General features: G+C 42.1%; 1 protein-coding gene across 5 annotated transcripts in view; it reads right to left on the minus strand.

The window, feature by feature from the left end:
- The window catches only part of LOC145343223 (ceramide transfer protein), a 134,967-nt gene that overhangs the window by 112,353 nt on the left and 1,925 nt on the right, over positions 1-20,689 (minus strand). The window lies entirely within an intron of this gene.

Consider the following 20,689-nt stretch of genomic DNA (forward strand, 5'->3'; position numbering starts at 1 on the left):
TTCAGAGCATTAAGGGTGTTATGTGGAACAAATAAGGTATACAAAGATAACCTGTTCCAATTCATTGATGGCACAAGGATGGACAGTTGCAGATTTACAGCTTTGGGCATGAGATGCATTGTTCACAGGATGTGGGTCTGCAGGAAAGGCTCGCATTTATTTCCTATCCTTAATTGCTCTTGAAAAAGTGGTGGTGTGCCACTTCCTTGAATTGCTGAAGTCCTTGTGGCGTAGGTACAACCATAGCACTGTTATTAAGGGAATTATAGCCCAACAACAGATAAGAAACAGTGATATAGTTTCAAGGCATGATGGCGTGTGGCTTGTAGGAGAATCTGCATTGTTCCCATGCATCTTCTGTCCTTCTCCTTTGAGGTATTAGATGTCATGGACTGCCAAAGAAACCTTGGTGAGTCCCTTCTGTGGATTTTGTAAATGGTACACACTGCTGCCACTGGGCATTGATGGTGCAGGGAGCAGCTCCTAAAGTCCGCCAATGGACTATCAAGTACGCTGTTTTGTCCTGGATGATGTTGAGCTTCTTGAGTGTTGTTAGAGTTCCACTCTTCAGCAAGGCGTTTGATAAGGTCCCCCATGCAAGACTTCTTGAGAAGGTGAGGGGGCATGGGATCCAGGGGGCTTTGGCCTTGTGGATCCAGAACTGGCTTGCCTGCAGAAGGCAGAGAGTGGTTGTGGATGGATCCTTTTCTGCATGGAGGTCGGTCACCAGTGGAGTGCCCCAGGGATCTGTTCTAGGACCCTTGCCGTTTGTCATTTTCATAAATGACCTGGATGAGGAAGTGGGGGGATAGGTTAGTAAGTTCACAGACGAGACGAAGGTTGGTGGTGTTGTGGATGGTCTGGAGGGATGTCAGAAGTTGCAGCGGGACATAGATAGGATGCAAGACTGGGTGGAGAAGTGGCAGATGGACTTCAACGCAGATAAATGTGTAGTGGTCCATTTTGGCAGGACCAATGGGATGAGGGAATACAATATCAAGGGTAGGAGTCTTAGCTGTGTTGAACAGCAGAGGGATCTTGGGGTCCGGAGGATGTGGTCAACAAGGCGTATGGTGTACTGGCCTTCATTAATCGAGGGATTGAGTTTAGGAGTCGGGAGGTAATGCTGCAACTTTATAAGACCCTTGTCAGACCCCACTTGGAGTACTGTGCACAGTTCTGGTCGCCTCACTATAGGAAGGACTTGGAAGCAATTGAAAGGGTGCAGAGGAGATTTACAAGGACGTTGCCTGGATTGGGAGGCATGCCTTATGAAGATAGGTTGAGGGAGCTGGGACTCTTCTCCCTGGAGAGATGAAGGTTGAGAGGCGACCTGATAGAGGTTTATAAGATGTTGAGAGGAATAGATAGGGTGGATTCTCAGAGGCTATTTCCCAGGGCTGAAACGGTCACTACGAGAGGACACAGATTTAAGGTGCAGGGAAGCAAGTACAGAGGAGATGTTAGGGGTAAGTTTTCACTCAGAGTGAATGGAATCGGCTGCTGTCGGTGGTGACGGAGGCGAACTCGCTGGGGTCTTTTAAAAGACTTCTGGATGAGTGTATGGGATCTAATGGGATTGGGGGTTATAGATAGGTCTATGGCTTAGTAGGTATAGAAGTGATGGGCGCAACTACTGGGCCTAAGGGCCTGTTTGTGCTGTAGTGTTCTATGTTCACTCATTCAGGCAACTGGAGAGTATTCCATCACAGTTAATTGAGTTTTTTGAAAAGATAACGTGGCAGTTGATGTGATTTACATGGATTTCAGTAAGGCCTTTGACAAGGTCCTACATGGAAGGCTGATCCAAAATGTTAGAGTCCATGGGATTCAAGACACATTGGCAAATTGGATCCAAAATTGGATCTATGGGCGGCACAGTGGCACGATGGTTAGCAATTCTGCTTCACAGCTCCAGGGACCTGGGTTCAATTCCCAGCTTGGGTCACTGTCTGTGTGGAGTTTGCACATTCTCCACCAACAAGCCTTTTGGCCCACAAGTTGCACCGATCATATCCATACCTACCAGGCCATAGAACTATCTGTAACTCCCAATCCCATGTACTCATCCAGAAGACTTTTAAAAGACCCCAGCGAGTTCGCCTCTACCACCACCAATGGCAGCCAATTCCACTCGCTCACCACCCTGAGCGAAAAACTTACCCCTAACATCTCCTCTGTACTTGCTCCCCAGCACCTTAAACCTGCGTCCTCTCGTAGCGACCATTTCAGCCCTGGGAAATAGCCTCAGAATCCACCCTATCTATTCCTCTCAACATTTTATAAACCTCTATCAGGTCGCCTCTCAACCTTCATCTCTCCAGGGAGAAGAGTCCCAGCTCCCTCAACCTATCTTCATAAGGCATGCCTCCCAACCCAGGCAACAACCTTGTTAATCTCCTCTGCACCCTCTCAATAGCTTCCACATCCTTCCTGTAGTGAGGCGACCAGAACTGCGCACAGTACTCCAAGTGGGGTCTGACAAGGGTCCTATAAAGTTGCAGCGTTACCTCCTGACTCCTAAACTCAATCCCTCGATTAATGAAGGCCAGTACACCACGCGCCTTCTTGGCCACATCCTCCACTTGCGAGGCCGATTTAAGAGTCCTATGGAGCCAGACCCCAAGGTCGTTCTGCTCCTCAACACTGCTAAAACTCCTACCCTTGATATTGTACTCCTTCATCCCATTGGTCCTGCCAAAATGGACCACTACGCATTTGTCCACATTGAAGTCCATCTGCCACTTCTCTGCCCAGTCTTGCATCCTATTTATGTCATGCTGAAACTTCTGACATCCCTCCAGACTATCCACAACACCACCAACCTTCGTGTCATTGGCAAACTTACTAACCCATCCCCCCAATTCTTCATCCAGGTCATTTATGAAAATGACAAACAGCAAGGGTCCTAGAACAGATCCCTGGGGCCACTCCACTGGTGACCAACCTCCATGCAGAAAAAGATCCATCCACAACCACACTCTGCCTTCTGCAGGCAAGCCAGTTCTGGATCCACAAGGCCAAAGCCCCTTGGATCCCATGCGCTCTCACCTTCCCAAGAAGTCTTGCATGGGGGACCTTATCAAACGCCTTGCTTAAGTCCATGTAAACCACATCCACTGCTCTTCCTTCGTCAATGTGTTCAGTTACATTTTCAAAGAACTCAACTAGGCTCGTAAGACACGACCTGCCCTTGACAAAGCCGTGCTGACTATTTCTGATCATACTAAACTTCGCTAAATGCTCAAATCGTGTCCCTCAGAATCCTCTCCATCAACTTACCAACCACTGAGGTTAGACTCACCGGTCAGTAATTTCCCGGGCTATTCCTGTTCCCTTTCTTGACAATAGGAATGACATCCGCAATCCTCCGGAACCGCTCCAGGTGCGCTGGTTTCCTCCCACAGTCCAAAGATGTGCAAGTTAGGTTGATCGGCCCTGCTAATATTGCCCCTTAGTGCCCTGAGATGTGTAGGTTCAAGGGATTAGTGGGTAAATGTGTAGGGATATGGAGATAGGCCTGGGTAGGATTGCGGTCAGTGCAGACTCAATGGGCCAGGTGGCCTCTTTCAGCACTGTAGGGTTTCTACGATTCTATGAAAGTGATCTTGGTGTACAAGTCCATAGGTCTCTGAAGGTAGGTCGGGTGGTGAAGGCATATGGAATGCTTGCCTTCAATAGCTAAGGCACAGAACATAGGAGCAAGGAGGTCTTAGTGCAACTTTATAAAAACATTAGTTAGGCCACAGATGGAGTACTGTGTGGAGTTCTGATTGCCACAGGAAGTACATGATTGCACTGGAGATGGTGCAGAGGAGATTCATCAGGATGTTGGCTGGGATGACAAGTTTCAGAAATGAGGACAGACTGGATTGGCAAAGCTTTTGTTTCCTGTGGACCAGAGGCGGCTCGGTGGGGGTATCTGATAGAGGTGTACAAAATTATGAGAGGCATAAATAAGATGGATGGTAAGAATCTATTCCCCATTCAAAGGTGTCCAACACCAGAGGGCACATGCTTATGGTGAGGGCTAAGTAGGTGCTGGAAGTATGGAACATGCTGCCTAACAGGATGATGGAGGCAGCTACCCTCGTAACATTTAAGCAGCATCTGGATGTGCACTTAAATCACCAAGACATAAGAACATAAGAAATAGGAGCAGGAGTAGGCCATCTGGCCCTTCGAGCCTGCCCCGCCATTCAATAAGATCATGGCTGATCTGTCGTGGCTCAGTTCCACTTTCCCGCCCTCTCCCCATAACCCTTAATCCCCTCTCTTATCAAAAACCCATCAACCCGCTTCTCGAAAATATTTAGCAAGGCAGCCTCCACCACTTCAACGGGTAGAGAATTCCAGAGATTCACCACCTTTTGAGTGAAGAAGTTCCTCCTCAACTCCGTTCTAAAACGCCCCCCCTTTATCTTGAGGCTGTGCCCCCTAGTCCTACTGTCTTTTTTGAGCGGGAAGAGTCTCCCCACCTCTATCCTATCCATCCCATTCATCATCTTATACGTCTCAATGAGATCTCCCCTCATTCTTCTAAACTCTAACGAGTACAAGCCTAGTTTATTCAGCCTCTCCTCATAGCTCAACCCCCTCAACTCCGGTATCAGCCTAGTAAACCTCCTCTGCACTCCCTCCAAGGCCAAAATATCTTTGCGCAGGTGCGGCACCCAAAACTGCACACAGTACTCCAGCTGCGGCCTCACCAATGCCCTATACAGCTGCAGCAAGACCTCCCTACTTTTATATTCAATCCCCCTCGCTATGAAGGCCAGCATCCCATTCGCCTTCCTGACCACCTGCTGCACCTGCAAGCTGGGTTTTTGCGACTCATGCACAAGGACCCCGAGGTCCCTCTGCATTGTCGCCTGCTGCAGTTTTTCGCCCCGTAAGTAATAGTCCTTCCTACCATTCTTCCTATCAAAGTGGGCCACCTCACACTTGCCAACATTAAATTCCATTTGCCATTTCCTGGCCCATTTGCCCAGCCTATCTAGATCCTTCTGCAGACTCTCCACACCCTCCGCACAATTTGCCGTTCCACCAATCTTGGTGTCATCCGCAAATTTCGACACCCTACACTCGGTTCCCTCCTCCAGATCATCTATATAAATGGTAAAAAGCTGAGGCCCCAGCACCGACCCCTGGGGCACTCCACTAGTCACCATCCGCCAATCCGACTAGCACCCGTTGACCCCGACTCTCTGCCTCCTATTTGACAACCAATCCTCTATCCACGCTAACACCTTACCCCCAACTCCAAGTCCCCTGACCTTCTGCAATAACCTCTTGTGAGGTACTTTGTCAAACACCTTCTGAAAATCCAGAAAGACCACATCCACCGGCTCTCCTCTATCGACCGCCCTAGACACATCCTCATAGAACTCCAGTAAATTTGTCAGACACGACTTCCCTTTAATGAAACCGTGCTGCGTCTGCTCTATCAAGCAATTCCCTTCAAGATGCCTCGCAATTTCCTCCTTAATGACGGATTCTAACATTTTACCTACCACAGACGTTAAACTAACCGGCCTATAATTCCCTGCCTTTTGCCTGGCACCCTTCTTAAACAACGGCGTAACAGTAGCCGTTTTCCAATCTTCTGGCACTTCCCCGGAATCCAGCAACGTCTGGAAAATAACCACCAATGCATCCACTATAACCTCCGCCATTTCTTTCAGAACCCTCGGATGCATTCCATCTGGTCCTGGGGACTTGTCCACAATCAGCCCCCTCCAGTCTGTCGAGCACCACCTCTCTAGTAACAGTAATGTCATTAAGACCCTCCAGTCCTACCACCTTTCCATCGCTAACACCCGGCAAATTATTCACGTCCTCCTCCGTGAAGACAGAAACAAAAAAGTTATTCAATACCTTAGCCATATCCCCATCCCCTACCACTAGGTCCCCCCTCTCATCCTCTAAAGGACCAACGTTCACCCTAGCCAGCCTCTTCCTTTTTATATATTTATAAAAACTCTTGCTATCCTTTTTTATATTAAGCGCGAGCCCAGCTTCATAGTTTCTCCTACCCTCCTTTATCAACTTCTTTGTCAATCTTTGTTGACATTTAAACCTCTCCCAATCCTCTTCTCGCCCACTACTCTTAGCTACTCTAAATTCCTCCGCTTTTAATTTAACACTTTCCTTCACCTCCTTCGTTATCCACGGCTTATTACCTCTCCTCCTACTGTCCTTTTTGACCATCGGAATAAATTTCTGCTGAGCACCAACAAAGATCTCCTTAAAGATCCTCCACTGCTCCTCAGCAGACCCTCCCTCCAATGCACTCCCCCAGTCCACATTCGCCAATTCTTCTCTCATCCTACCGTACTCCCCTCTATTCAAACAAAGGACGTGTGTCTGGGAACCCACTTTCTCCTCCTCCATCTGCAACAGAAACTCCACCATACAATGATCACTCTCTCCAAGAGGATCCTTCACCGCAAGGTCCCTAATTCTACCCGCCTCATTACATAGCACCAGATCCAAGATAGCTCGCTCCCTCGTCGGCTCCAACACACACTGTTCAAGGAAATTATCCCGGCAGCATTCCAAGAACTCCTCCTCGAGCCCACCGTGTCCAACATGGGTCGACCAATCAATACGCAGATTGAAATCCCCCATAACTACGGCCGTCCCATTCCTGCACGCCGCACTTATTTGCGCGTTAACAGCCCGCCCCACCTCCAGATCATTATTCGGGGGCCTATAGACGACACCCACCAGCGTCTTCCTCCCTTTGCTGTTCCTAATCTCCACCCACAACGATTCCATGTTCTGCTCCTTGGCTCCAATATCAACATCGCAGAGTATGGACCAGATGCTAGTAAGTGGGATTAGTATGGATGGAATTTAATGGTCAAAGGCATGGTGGACAAAGGGCCTATTTCTGTGCTGTACAACTCCTGGTACTGATTTGAGCCTTGTAGATGGTAGACAGACTTTGGACATGTCAGGAGGTGAGCTACTCACTGTAGAATTCCCAGCCTCCGACCTGCTCTTGCAGCCCAGTATATGATTGGTCCAGTTTTAGATCTGATCAATGATAACCCCCCCGAATGTTGGTAATTACCACCTCAGGTGGAAGCAAGAGCATCTGTTTCTTTTTTTAAACACTGAGTGATCATGACTGGGGTGGTGGAAGCAGGACCATCTCTGACCCTAACCCTCCAGTCAGCATCAACGTTGAGTGCATCTTTCCATGACCCAATCCTTCTCTAACTACACAGCCAGATTTCTGCCTCATTTTCAGCTGAAGCAAAGGGTCAGTACAGAAATAACTAGAGAAGATATTCAGGAGCAAGAAGCGAAGACCATAGAGGCTGCCATATTCAGGGAAGGTTCTAAAGGTCCAAGACTTAGAGTGAAGAGTGGGTGAATGGGTGAGGTGGATCTCATTACAGGAATAATTGGCTAATCAGGTCAGGTCAGAGCATTCAGGTGGTCAGGAGGGCAATTGGATCAGGTGGGTGGCGGTAAGAAGGGTGTTGCTGGTGGTGTTCAGTGGAGTTACACTGGCTGATCACTTACACCAGATCTTAACTGTTTAACTTTTACAGGGCAAGTATGAGGATAAGTCCTCATATCTGGCCCCCGTCTCCATTCTGAACTCCAGTTCAGAGACATTCACAAAGGGTCCGAGGCAGTACAAATTAGCCCACTGGTAGTTCAAACTTCTTGGACAATCAAAGCTTGTGCACATGTCAGGACTTCCACTGTGAGCTGACACACATTTCTTCACCCCAATATCAATGATCCAGATACTCAAAGATTTGAGCCATGTATTTCAAAAGGAAGCACTTGAAGGTAATAAACCAGAAGTGCTAGAGCATAGAAAAAGACTGATTGGAGTGCTCTACAGAGAAACAGCATGAATTTGAAGGACTCAATGGCCTCCTTTTGTGCTGTGTAAACTTTATGACTCTGGTTCAGGTCTTAACTACTCTATTCAAGGGATCATCCTGCATGGTGGTTCACTGAGAAGCTAGGCTGGCCTGTAATGCAACCCTATGTCATAGTTTCAAGTGAAAGAATCAAGTGATGTGCAAACTGCAACTCAATTATCATGGAATCATAGAATACAACCCAACAGTGCTCAGCCAATCGAGTCAACATCAACTCTGCAAAAGAACATCTGACTTTAGCACCTTTACACAAATAAATATTAACTAAAATCACACTGATTTATCTGAATGTATTTCCAGTTTTCATTTGAATCTGAACAACTGATGAATTTACACAGGATATAAAATGTAGATTTGTGGTTTAATAACAAGCAAGTCATTAAAGATTCTTCCCTCTTCAAACTAGAGCGGAACTTTGCAGAATTACCTGCTTATTGGAGGTCTGCTTTTTATTTTATTTTAATCAATTTCAAGTTCCTAAGTAAACTTTTTCATAAAATTCAACATAAACTGCAGGGACTGAATTTGAAAGTTCAGCAAATCAAGGGCATAGCAACAACTCTGCTTGTTTTCAATTCAGACTAGTGTGATTTAACTATTCTAAAATGGAGCTCCATGCCTCAATGTACTTTGTTCAGAAACAATTTAAATAGTGGGTAGTTATCCTTAAAAATACTTAGAAACAGGATGTATTGACTTTAACTAAATATGTATTCTATTAAAATTTAGTAGAAGTTAAACCGCTCAGTAAGTTTACTAGAACTGCCAATATTATTTTTCAGCTCAATTAGACAGATCATTCCGGATCATGCTTGCCGTCACCCATCAAGTTGTTGGCACCATATCAAATACCTCTCAAGAGACTCCCTATACAGACATAAAATCGTCTTTCATTCCAACATGTGAGCCTTTGTTTTTTTATTAATTCTCCCCATCCACAGCCAGGCACATTAAATTCTGACTGCAGTTCAGTAGATTTTCAGAAGTTCTTAGGATTAGTCATTACTACACAAAAAGAGGCCATTCAGCCCCTTCTGAATTTCCTCAATTTTCCATGTAACCAGCAATCAACATATTCCATGATGATGAAATACAGTATAGGAGAAACTTCCTTTAAAATGTCTTGTGAAGCATGTTTTTTTTAATTCATGGGATGTGGGCATTGCTGGCTGGGCCAGCATTTATTGCCCATCCCTAATTTTCCTCAAGAAGGTGGTGAGCCACCTTCTTGGATTGCTGCAGCTCATGTGGTGTCAGTACTATTAACATCCGTCTCTCAGTGTCTGCCAAACTGAGCTTTGATTAGGTGACTTGATCCTCCTGCTCAATGGTCGATCATCCAGCAGTGCTCCCAAACAACAAATGAATTTGGATACAGAAGTTAAAAAAAGTAGTCAATATGGGAAAAAACAAAAGGAAAACCGATAAATAAAACTGTTGTTGACACCACTTAAAACTGGCTTGTTTTTAATACACAATGAAACAAAGTGACGCAGGTTTGGTTGCAAGATTAGTACAACTGCCTTGACTTCTTCACAATACCCATGTCCCAAACTTAGTCTCGAGAGTTTGGAAGACAGCTAGATGAATCGAATAAACAATCTCAATATTAAATGACATCAAAACAAACAAATTTGTATCAATATATTTCACATCTTCAGGGCATCCCAAAATGTATCACAACTGATCAACTAAAAGAGTTATCATAAAAGTGCAGCCACCAGTTTGGTCACAGGTCAGATAAATTTGCTTTGACCAAGTTGATGGAGGAGATGTTAGCAAACAATGTTAACTCCCCAGTTCTTCAAAAGAGTGCCCTGGGGTCTTGTGCATCCACCTAACACCAGACATGCCGATATTTCATATCTCATCAAAAAGGCAGCACCTCAAGCAGTCTTCCTTAAGTGTTATACTAATTGTCCTGTTGTCTTGACTGATATTTATCCCTGATCCATGACTTATAAAACAAAAAGGGATCACATCACAGCTTTTTGTGGGACCATGCTCTCCACAATTTGATTGTCATGTTTCTCTATAATACAACAGTCACTGCACTTCAAAAATACCTAATTGGCTATGAAGCAATTTGGAACATCCTGAGGTCATTAAAGTTAGATAAATTTAAGTATTTTAAGAAATATTATAACATACATAGTGGGAAAATTCAGTTATCGGTTTAATATTCAGGAATAAATTAAAACTTGCATCTCAAAAATACAGATCATTACTGGACATATGGGAATTAATGGAGCAATATTGAATTCAAACTTAAATTGATCACGTTTTCATGTTCTTGTAAGATGCACAGCCTTTTTAACTTCTAAAGCTTTTATTTATTGATTTATTGCTAACAATAGGACAGTTGTTACTTATGTGAGTGCTTCAATTAAAATCCTTGCACAAAACCTTGTCTTCAATGAACCGCAATTTCCTGGAAAGAGCAACGGCATTGTTTTCAACCCTCACAAGGGACATCATACTCTTGCCAATTCCATTCCCATCTAGTACTTGATTTCAGCCTAAATAAAGCTGTTTGCAAACTCAATTTATTCAAGCCTGAGCCAAATCTCACACCAACCTCTGCCCATCTATTGCTGAAATCCTCATCCAAACCTATATTCCAGGTAAAACAGTTCCAATATTCTCTTGAATGGCCTTCCACCACCCTGCACCTACTTTAGCTTCTCCAAAATTATTCTGCCTCTATTCCACCCGATTTCTCATCGCCTGTGGCCTACATAACTGCTGACCCCTTAATGCCTCATTTGAAATTCTGATTGTTATGCTTAAATCTCATGGCTTTTCCTTCCCCATCTTTGCAATGTCCTCCAGTCTTACAGCTAGCTGCTTTCCAAACTCTGCATTTCTTTGATTGTGGCCTCATGCATTCACCCAAAACACTTCTCCCACACTACTGGCCCTGCTTCAAATCAACCTAAACCCAATGCTTTGGAGTTGCCACCCCAAACCTCTACCTTTCCAGCTTTTAGTTTTTTAAAACCCATCTCTTGGACCAAACTTTTGATCACCCCTTCTCAACTCTCCTCCTTCATTTAAACTTGCACCTCTACAAGGCAAATTGTGCCCTGTTTCAGAAATTCTCAACATGCAATTTTATTGAATATTAAATTGATTTTATTTTGACCACTGGTTTACTTAGTGCCAATGTTGGTTTGATTTGTCTGCAATTATTTCATTTAACCCTTTCTGAATAGAGGCACGACATTGCCAATCATTCAGCAGTGCAAGTTCTACACAAAGTCCTCGTCTAATCTTGCCTACACAGCGTCATTTCACATTAACGTCATTCTCCAATTAGAAGCCTGCATTCACGTTGCATTGCTGCTATTTCGGACTGTCACCATATGCCTGGACATTCCTTCGCAACTCCTATGTTGTGCTTGTAAGAGCTGGCTCTCTGGTAAGCTGGGAACAGGCAATCTTGGGAGGGACATAGGAGCTTCAGACATACCATTTCACTTAATGCCATTTTGCATAATAATTTTCCAAGAACAAATTAACAACAGTAAGCCAGGACTTCCTGTATACCCAAAGGCGTTTTGAAAGTTTGTGATCAAAACATCTGCTATTTCTTTCATCACTCCATTTAGCCTTATGCTAAATGGTAGGATCAGATGTCTTAAACATCACTATTTCAGTGTTGGAATTATTTTCTTATTGATATTTATTCTACTTAGCTGCTCATCTCATGTACTTTGAGATCTATAATACCAGAATCATTAGCAAAATCCCATGTGGTATACTACTCAGTTTGAAGCTCTCAGTTCTTTCATTCTCCAAAAGCTTTCCCTTGACATCTCCAATCTGCCTGACTCTTTTTTTTAAAAACACATGGCATTTATAAATTCCCTGACCTTTACTCTATTTCTTTTACATAAAAACATAGAAAACAGGAGCAGAGGAGGCCATTTGGGTCTTCAAGATTGCTGCACCATTCATTATGATCATGGTTGATCATCCAACTCAATAACCTAATTGTTTTTTCCCATAACCTTTGATCTCATTTGCTCCAAGTGCTATACCTAGCTGTTTCAGGATCGAATGGCCTCCTCCTATCATTTATGTTTCTACGTTTAAACTCAACTATATGATTCAAGTCAAAATTCAATGCACTTCCGAACATCAGTGATGTTGAAGACACTAAACAAAATCCGTAAGTTGCATAATTTAATCTACAATTCGACAAGACTAGCCCAAATTTACGGTTTACTTTTCTTAGCACTTAATGGTTACAAGTAGCCTATTGTGTTAAAGTATGGTGCTTAAGAAGGGTTTTTTTGTATCTGATTAAAACAGTTGTAGGTTCCTGCGCATAAGTCTCCAAATCAAGCGACGGAGTAATCTTCATGTATTGAATTTCTATTTGCTTGATAAGATGTGCATACCACACTTACCAAAGATCTTAAGAGGTTGGCAAGGACCAAAATATGGGACAATCAAACGTGCACAGAGATATTGGAGTTTTGACCAGTAGAAAGTACAGAAGTTTAAAGTGCAAGTGAGTTCCCATGTCCTTTTCCAGATCGACTGCCCTGCCTGTAAGGTACTGGCTTATAGTGCAGTAGAAACAATTCCAGCACCTAGGTGACAGTTGTACAGTACTCCTATTGTTCCATCAGAATTGGATTGTCAATCAGCAGTATCCTGGTTCAGGTATTGGTTTCAGGCTTACTAAGTTTACCAGAGCTTTGACTTGGTTTCAAGCTCCTGCCTCAGACACATCTTAGAGCCACTTCAACTTCAGGAGATTTCATTTGTATCTGAACATTCATCCAATTTCTGTTTAAGTTAGTTAGGAATCCTAGTGATCAGCATGCCATCCTATCAATAGATTGCGTATATGTCCTTCTGCTTTCCTCATTCTTTCGACCCTTTTTGAGCAAAAGGTTAATTCCTTTGCGCCTATAACGCCCTGAAGTACAGCAAACACTAACAAAATGTATACCAATTGTTTCTAAATGAATATGTTGCTGCATACAGACACCCTGTGCAAACATGAATTAAAACATTTCAAAGTTCAAGTCTCCCATCAGTTGACTTCAGTTTTCAAATACAATCTTGTGCAAAATACAACGCTGTTGGTCCCTCACTCATCATAAAATACATGCATCAGAAAACAAATGAAAAATCAAACCAGCTTTCCTCACAATGCTGGAAAGCTCTAGGCACTGAAATTTCAAATCCTAGTTCAAGGTAAATTAGTGCTTTTTATTATTTTCCATATCCTTGCTCTGCTAAACTATCCCCAGAAACAGTTCAACATGATGCAATCAGCTCTACGGTGTGTGTAACGTAAATCTCAACAAAAGTTCCATTCTTTAAATGCAAAAACTGGTCCAACCTGTTTGACGAACATCAAGTTAGGTTGAAACATAAACATCAGGTTGTGAATCCAACACACATTAAAAATTTTCAACGTTAGCATTCCAACAGGACTGTTTATTTAAAAAAAAACATACTTGTCATTTGAAATAGCAACTTGCAAATTAAGACATGATAATTGTAAGTGAATACTGAAAGCAGGCAAAGAAATACCTCCCAAGTAATATTAGACAGCACAAATTGTCCACAGAATAGTTAACAGGGCTGCATGGTGTCACAGTGGTTAGCACTGCTGCCTCAGCTCCAGGGACCCAGGTTCAATTCCCAGCTTGGGTCACTGTCTGTGCGGAGTTTGCATGTTCTCCCCATGTCTGCATGGGTTTCCACCAGGTGCTCTGGTTTCCTCCCACAGTCCAAAGATAGACAGGTTAGGTGCAATGGCCATGCTAAATTGCCGCTTAGTGTCCCGGAACGCGTAAATTAGAGGGGTTAGCAGGGTTATGGGAATAGGGCCTGTGAGGGATTGTTGCTGGTGCAGACTCGATAGGCCAAATGGCCTCTTTCTGCACTGTCGGGTTTCTATGATTCTATGAACGCAACAATAAAATTTTAAAGGTATTATTTACTTTATTTATAAATTCTAAAACATTGTGTGTATGTAGTCTAATGGGATTGTTTACTGTTTTACAAAGTCTTGGTTTTCAAGAAGGCCATATCCATTAAGTTACAGCTGCACTTATATTCTTGGCTTTGTAGCATTGGCAGATATTATTGCAGTGTTCTTGCATTGCTTATAGAGTGGAGGTTTACAAATGGGAGTGGTACTTCACACTAAACATGGGAGAAATGTCAAGAATTTGCCTAAATCAACCACCAGTGTCATGATACCACAAATAAGGACAGTTATTTGGTGTTATTCAAAATGTCAAGCCTCAGTCTCCAAATCCTTTACACGTTAATCACGTTTTGATTCACTTGATATTTATGAAGATATACTGACACCACTTGCACATTCAACAACAAGGGGTTGGAACTGTTGAGTTTTGTGCCTTAATGATAGATGCCCAATTTAGAATTTCCGTTCAAGAACAGACCTGATAATCTGCTTTTCTCTTCACTTGAACAATGAATCGAGTTTCTACTTTTGGCTGTCTTTTTAAAAAATTCTTGGGTTTTTCCTCTGTGCCCTTCGCTATGACACTCCTGTCAGTATTAAAAAATGTCTTACTCCTTCTCAATAGTTCCCCTTTTCTTATCATAGAATCCTACACAGTGCAGGGGGCGGTCATTCGGCCCATCAAGTCTGCACCAACCACAATCTCACACAGGTCGTATTCCTGTAACCCCACATATTTACCCTGCTAATCCCCCTAATACTATGGAGTAATTTGGCATGGCCAATCTGCCTAACCAGCACATCTTTCAACTGTGGGAAGAAACTGAAGCAACCGGAGGAAACCCACACAGACACGGGGAGAACATGCAAACTCCACACAGACAGCGACCCAACCCAAGAATCAAACCCGGATCCCTGGCACTGAGGCAGCAGTGCTAACCACTGTGCCACCATGCCATCCACTAACACTAATACTGAACACTATTTGCCCTGACCATCTGTTTTCTTTCCTCCATATTCTATATCCTTAGGATTATTTGTTCCACAATTTTTGTTTTGATTTTCTCTAAATTGCACTGTTTGCTCCCTCAAAAGAAACAAAACTAAAGGAAGCAAGTTTTTTTGAAGTGGTGTCAAAACATTAATGGACAAATGCGTAAGAATGACAAGACTGGTAAAAGCTGAAGTAAAAGATCGGTATTTTCTTATTAGAATCCCTACTGGACTGTTGTTTCTGCATTCAACATGCAATGTCCGAGCTCACTAAACAGTGACTCAGGATGATAATAAATGACAAACATTGTTGGATATATTCATGTCTTGCAGGATCTACGCAGAGACACAGTTAAAACTTCATGTCTGTGACCTTTCATCAGAACTCATGAGCTGTCAGTATTATAATCTGTTGAATAATTATAAGTTGAGTATGTACACTTTAAATGTAGAAAAGTTCTTCAACTGTGCTTGTGATCCGTGGCCCAGGATACGTGCTTCCTGTAAATCTTTAAAGATGATTTTAAAAGGACTAATCGCCCAAATGAAGAGGGGGAAAGTTGGTGACTGGATACAAGAAGCAGAGTCCAGAATTAGCCGTCAAGTGTTGACTGGTAAAAGTTCTGCCCTATGGTAAAACCAGATAGCCCAAATTTAAGATCAGCAAAAATATACAACATCATACTATTTTCCAGCTGAAATTTGTCCTTTTAGTCAGCTGAACATCTTACTGCACAAAGTAAAACATCACGAGGGGTCATGGGTTTGTCAGTAAACCATTATGGGATGTCGATGCTTTTTGTTCTATCGAACTGAATTATGAAAAACTGTGGTTAGATTTTGCTCATCACTTCAGCAACTCAGTAAGATAAACTTGTCTTGTAGTTCAAAAGAATGTTTTGAGCTGTGAAAGAAGGAACCAACTGGTACTTATACATCACCTTTTTAAAGACTTGCATATTGGTATTTATGCCTTGATTAGAGCTTTTTTGTCACATTAACTACAGAAATTCGTACCACATCCCAAGCAAATACAAAATGAATAAGATTGGTTAAGCAAGTCTCACTGCATAACTAAATCTTACAAACCAACTTGTAAGTAATGCTCCAGGTCTACTCTACAAATAGGAGTCAGAAATAAGACATTTAAGAGACTAAAAGGTAAAACAGCTGAAAAGCTCTATACTATGAAGTGAACATACTAAAATGCAGACAGCTTGACCTCCTTATAATGATGATTCCTTGCTTTAGTACAGTTCCCAATCACCTTCCATAGCTTGCCTAAGTGAACATTAAATGTGTCAAACTAATGGGTGGTATAGGTGGACTACAGGACTGCATGCAACATCGCAGCAAACCTCAATCCTCTCACACAATGCCCATATTCAAAAACCTCCAGCAAGAGATCAATAAGTCAAGGTTGGGGACACTGAAATTTTCCCCTTCAAACAGAGCAGGTGAGGCCAATTATAGTGTCTTCCTGCTGCTTGAACCGAAATCAGGTAATTCACTGAAAACTAGAAATTTATCCTGGAAATTTGCTTCTTTTATAACTCATCTCAACTTTCAGCATCTCAACTTTTTTGAACTTCAGATCACATTCTGAAAGTTGAACTGACTTCAGCATAATCGTTGGCACTACGCACTATTACTGCCAGCTTTGGGATCTTGGATCAAAATTGAGTTGCAGTTTTAAAACATCATTTAATGAATTTTCTTGGGGACAGTACCAGAGATCAGCACTGCCCAAGTTCACCTCAAAAACATGTTTCAAAATAAGTAGTTGCTAATAATTAGCACTCAGGATTACAGCAGGAAATGGAAAACTGTGCAATGGCAACAGAATGTTTGGAGAGCTCAGTGGAATAAGCAGGTCAGCAGGTTAGCAGGTTTACTCTCCATTTGATCATGACAGGGAGTATGTCATGGACACCAGGGTTAGAACTTTCTGACCATTCACACTGATGGGATCTTTCATTCCTGCTGGTGGCACATCCCCACAATGGGTTTCACGGCAGCAAGGGGTGCATTCAATGGGAAACCCTGTTGACAACGGCAGGACCAGAAGATCCTGCCGCCATGAAACACACGGCAGGTTGTGGGGTAAATTCCAACCTAGGTGTCTATAGTGGCAAATTTTCATCAGCAGCAACTTATTTACCCCAGAGGAAGAAAACCTACCAAAACATTTAAAGTGCATAAACACAAAATATAACAAAAGCTGACTTAAAATTCATTGAATTATACTCCAAAAAGGAGCCGATATCAACTTCAGCTATTGCTCAGATACAGCGCATAAATCTCGTAACACAAGGTACATTTAGTGTAATTTTGCTGTCTATTAACACAAAAATATGAAAGCAGATAATATTGTGCAATACTGATGACCCCCTCAAACTGTTCACACCCCAACTAATGGTATATCCAACTATTAACTATTATGTAGTTCAAAGTATTCTTTCATGCAATTTCAGTTTTGAAGGCTGACCCATCAGACTTTTGCTGACTCAGAAAAGACATTTAACTCGGTCCCTTTTTTTTTAAAGCTCAAGTTCCCTTCAAAAAACATTATGATTCGATTTCCATTGCCATCTTTGGGATGGTATTCTGTGGTCTAACACTGTTCCGCTGAAAAAAACTTTCCCAATTTTGTTCCTGTGTTAGGATGTTTAAATTTCTGTCTTATCCACTCAGCAAATGATTAACTCGTTTTTCCCTATGTACGTCATCAAAAACTCTCCAATTTTGAACATCTCTATCAGAACTCCACAATCTTTTCTGTTCTAATGGGAAAAAAAACAATTTATTTAATTCTCTTCATAACTAAAGCATCTCAAACCAGTGGTCAACTTAGTGAATCATTTCTGTAATCTCTCCATTACTTTGAAATCCTTCTTAATAAAGGCACCCAAAACTGGACAATATTCCTACCCTTTCTAGATGCAATCCCAATTTGGAAGGGCACAACTGATCAAATAATATTGCTGCTTTCCTACAGTTGAAATGGCCAAAATGCTGCCCACCTATTTTGCATTCTGGAATGCTGGAGACAATGCTGTACATAATTTATTCCATAAATAGGTCAAAGTATAAGGATGAATGCACCTGCTGACAAGCTCCAAAGATGTGGTACAATGAGTTCACCTAGCTTGACCTGTCAAGTATTCACTCGAGCTGTCACTCCTCTCCCAATGATGGCAACTTATTCTGGTAAAGGGTTTGAAAGGTATCCACAGTACTCTACTGTGTCAGAAGTGATTCCTATTGTTTTGACAATCATTCTATTTGTTTTATTGCTGATATTGTATAAAACAGAACATAGTGAAGATTTACTGATTGTTTATATAAATAACATATTTGGACACCCTTCCAAAACAAACTACATAATATATTTAGTTAAGATTTGGTCATAATGAAGAACAAATAACATCAGATCACTATTTACATATTCAGCTCTTTCAATGTGAAAGCAGCGAGAGCCAAAACAACCACACCCTAGGTCCCCTATTTAATTCATGCTTACGCAGAGTCCTGTAACCTCAGCATTATTAAAGGTTTTAGAAGTTATCTTAGTGCCCTCAGGATAGGATGGGCAGCAAAGAGGCAGAACTGGTTATTTCCAGATCACTAATCAACAGTCTCTTCAGGAAAATACAACTACATTTGACTCCGTTGTCACCCTTTGACTGAACAGCACATTGGACACTCAATCAGAACTCTCATGGTAAATGATGCACTAACTTAACACTCACAGTTTGCTGAGTTTGAGAAAAAAAATGAAGTTTTAATGAACAACACTTCAACCCAATTGAAAAAGTGCACACCTTTAATTAACTAACTTGATTGCTATGCTCTGGTTGTAGATATTTGAATGTTAAGTACACAATTTTATGATTTTGGTTAAGCAATCTAAGTACAGTAATACGGTGCAGTGTTTATTCAAAGTAGACTATTGCAAAAATAAGTAATGCCTCATCCTAGGAAATGTTAAGGAGTCCAGCTTCTTCTCTGGCAGTCCCCAAGAGTTAAGGAGGACTTGCTTCCACACTAAAAATTCGTTGTCAACTGTCAGACAAGTCCAATGCACAACCCAATTTCTGTCGCAGGTGGGACAGATAGTGGTTGGAAGAGTGGATGAATGGGGTGCCACACGCTTTTCTCACTGTAGTCATTTGCCTTCAACCTACTGTCTTCATTGAAACACATGTTCAGCTGCCTCCCAAATGATTTTCCTTCATTTTGGGAAGGCTTGGGCCAGGGATTCTCAGATTTTAATGGGGTGCAGCACACTTTCAAGGAGGATTTGAAGGTATTCTTGAAGTGTTTTCTCTCTGCTTCTGCATTGTTACTTTTGAAGCTCCCAATGGACTCTTGACTCCATTCTATTTCTCATTTACATGCCACCCCTTAGTGATGCCATCCAAAAACAAAATATCAGTTATCACATCTATGCCAACAAGAGTCGATGCTTTCTTGCCACCACTTCTTTGGATCTCTTCACTGTCTCTGATTTGTTGCATTGCTTGTTTGACATCCAATATTGGGTGAGCAGAAATTTCCTCCAACTAAATAGTCTACAACTTAAAGTCATTGCATTTGGACCCCACCACAAACACTGTTCCTTGACCACATTTCCACCCTGGAAACTGCTGGTAGGACTCCAAAGATGAGCTCCCTACTATATGACCGCACCATCGTCACCATTTTTACTCCCCACGCCACAAAATTTTTCCACTGGTTTCCCGTGAAACATCTGAATTTTAAAATTCTCATCCTTCAAATCCCTCGATCTTGCATCTCCTTGTCATTCTAACATTCTCCAGCCCTACTAGACATCGCAACCTCTTAATTTTGGCTATTGCACAATCCCAATTTTAATTGCTCCATCACTGGTGGCCATGCTTTCAGCTGTCTTGGCTCTATGCTCTGAAACACCCTTCTTAAAACCACTGTTCCTCACTCCTTCCTCTTTCAAGATGCTCCTTAAAATCCACCTCTTTGATCCAGGTATCTTTCTTTTTGCGACTTGGTGTTTTGATTATTTTTGCCCTTGCTTAGCACCATGGGAGATATTATGTTAAATGCACTATATAAATGTCAGTCATTACTGTTATTCAACTATCAGCATTCATACTTGCTCCCCCATCCCTGTAATTTTAAAGAACCATATTTAATAGATAATATTTTACCTAACACCAAGAAAAAGTTGGCAAGTCAGTAAAAACATTTCTGCATTCCATCACCCCCTTAACAGAAGAAATGAGAAGCTTCATACAGTGACTAGCAAGAAAGCAGCAAAGTGGCAATTACCACAGGACCAATTCATTGACTTCTTTCTTTGCTATGATGCCTTGTCAAAGGAGGACTTTCAATCAGATTTAACTTGATTTTTAAATGTAAATAGCCATGTACTTTGCTTCAACATCAACACTGATAAGCCTGAAGTAACTACGTACAAAGTTGTCCCTAAGTAAAGATGTTAGAAATTAACCTTGTCAACTTGGCACAGTTAAGTTGGAAATCTGCCATCCTTACCTGGTCTGGGATGGGCAACAAATGCTGACCTTGTAAGTGACACCCACATCCCATGAAGAAATAATTTTAAAAACAGATCCAAAACTAGTTGTTGCACTAATGAATATTTCACGTCATCTCAGTTTTTGAAAATGCCCTGAACGGTATGTATATTGGAAGGGCTATTGAATTTCAAAGTGGCTTGGTAGAAATGCTGCATTAGACTGAACAAAGGCAACCTCAATTTGTCTAAAGTTCCAAACTTCAGCTTTACCATCAAGATCAAACTGGAAAAAATACAATTCTCCACAGG

The sequence above is a fragment of the Carcharhinus amblyrhynchos genome, chromosome 5 (genome assembly GCF_965287045.1).
Source record: "Carcharhinus amblyrhynchos chromosome 5, sCarAmb.v2.hapA, whole genome shotgun sequence".
Classification (NCBI taxonomy): domain Eukaryota; kingdom Metazoa; phylum Chordata; class Chondrichthyes; order Carcharhiniformes; family Carcharhinidae; genus Carcharhinus; species Carcharhinus amblyrhynchos.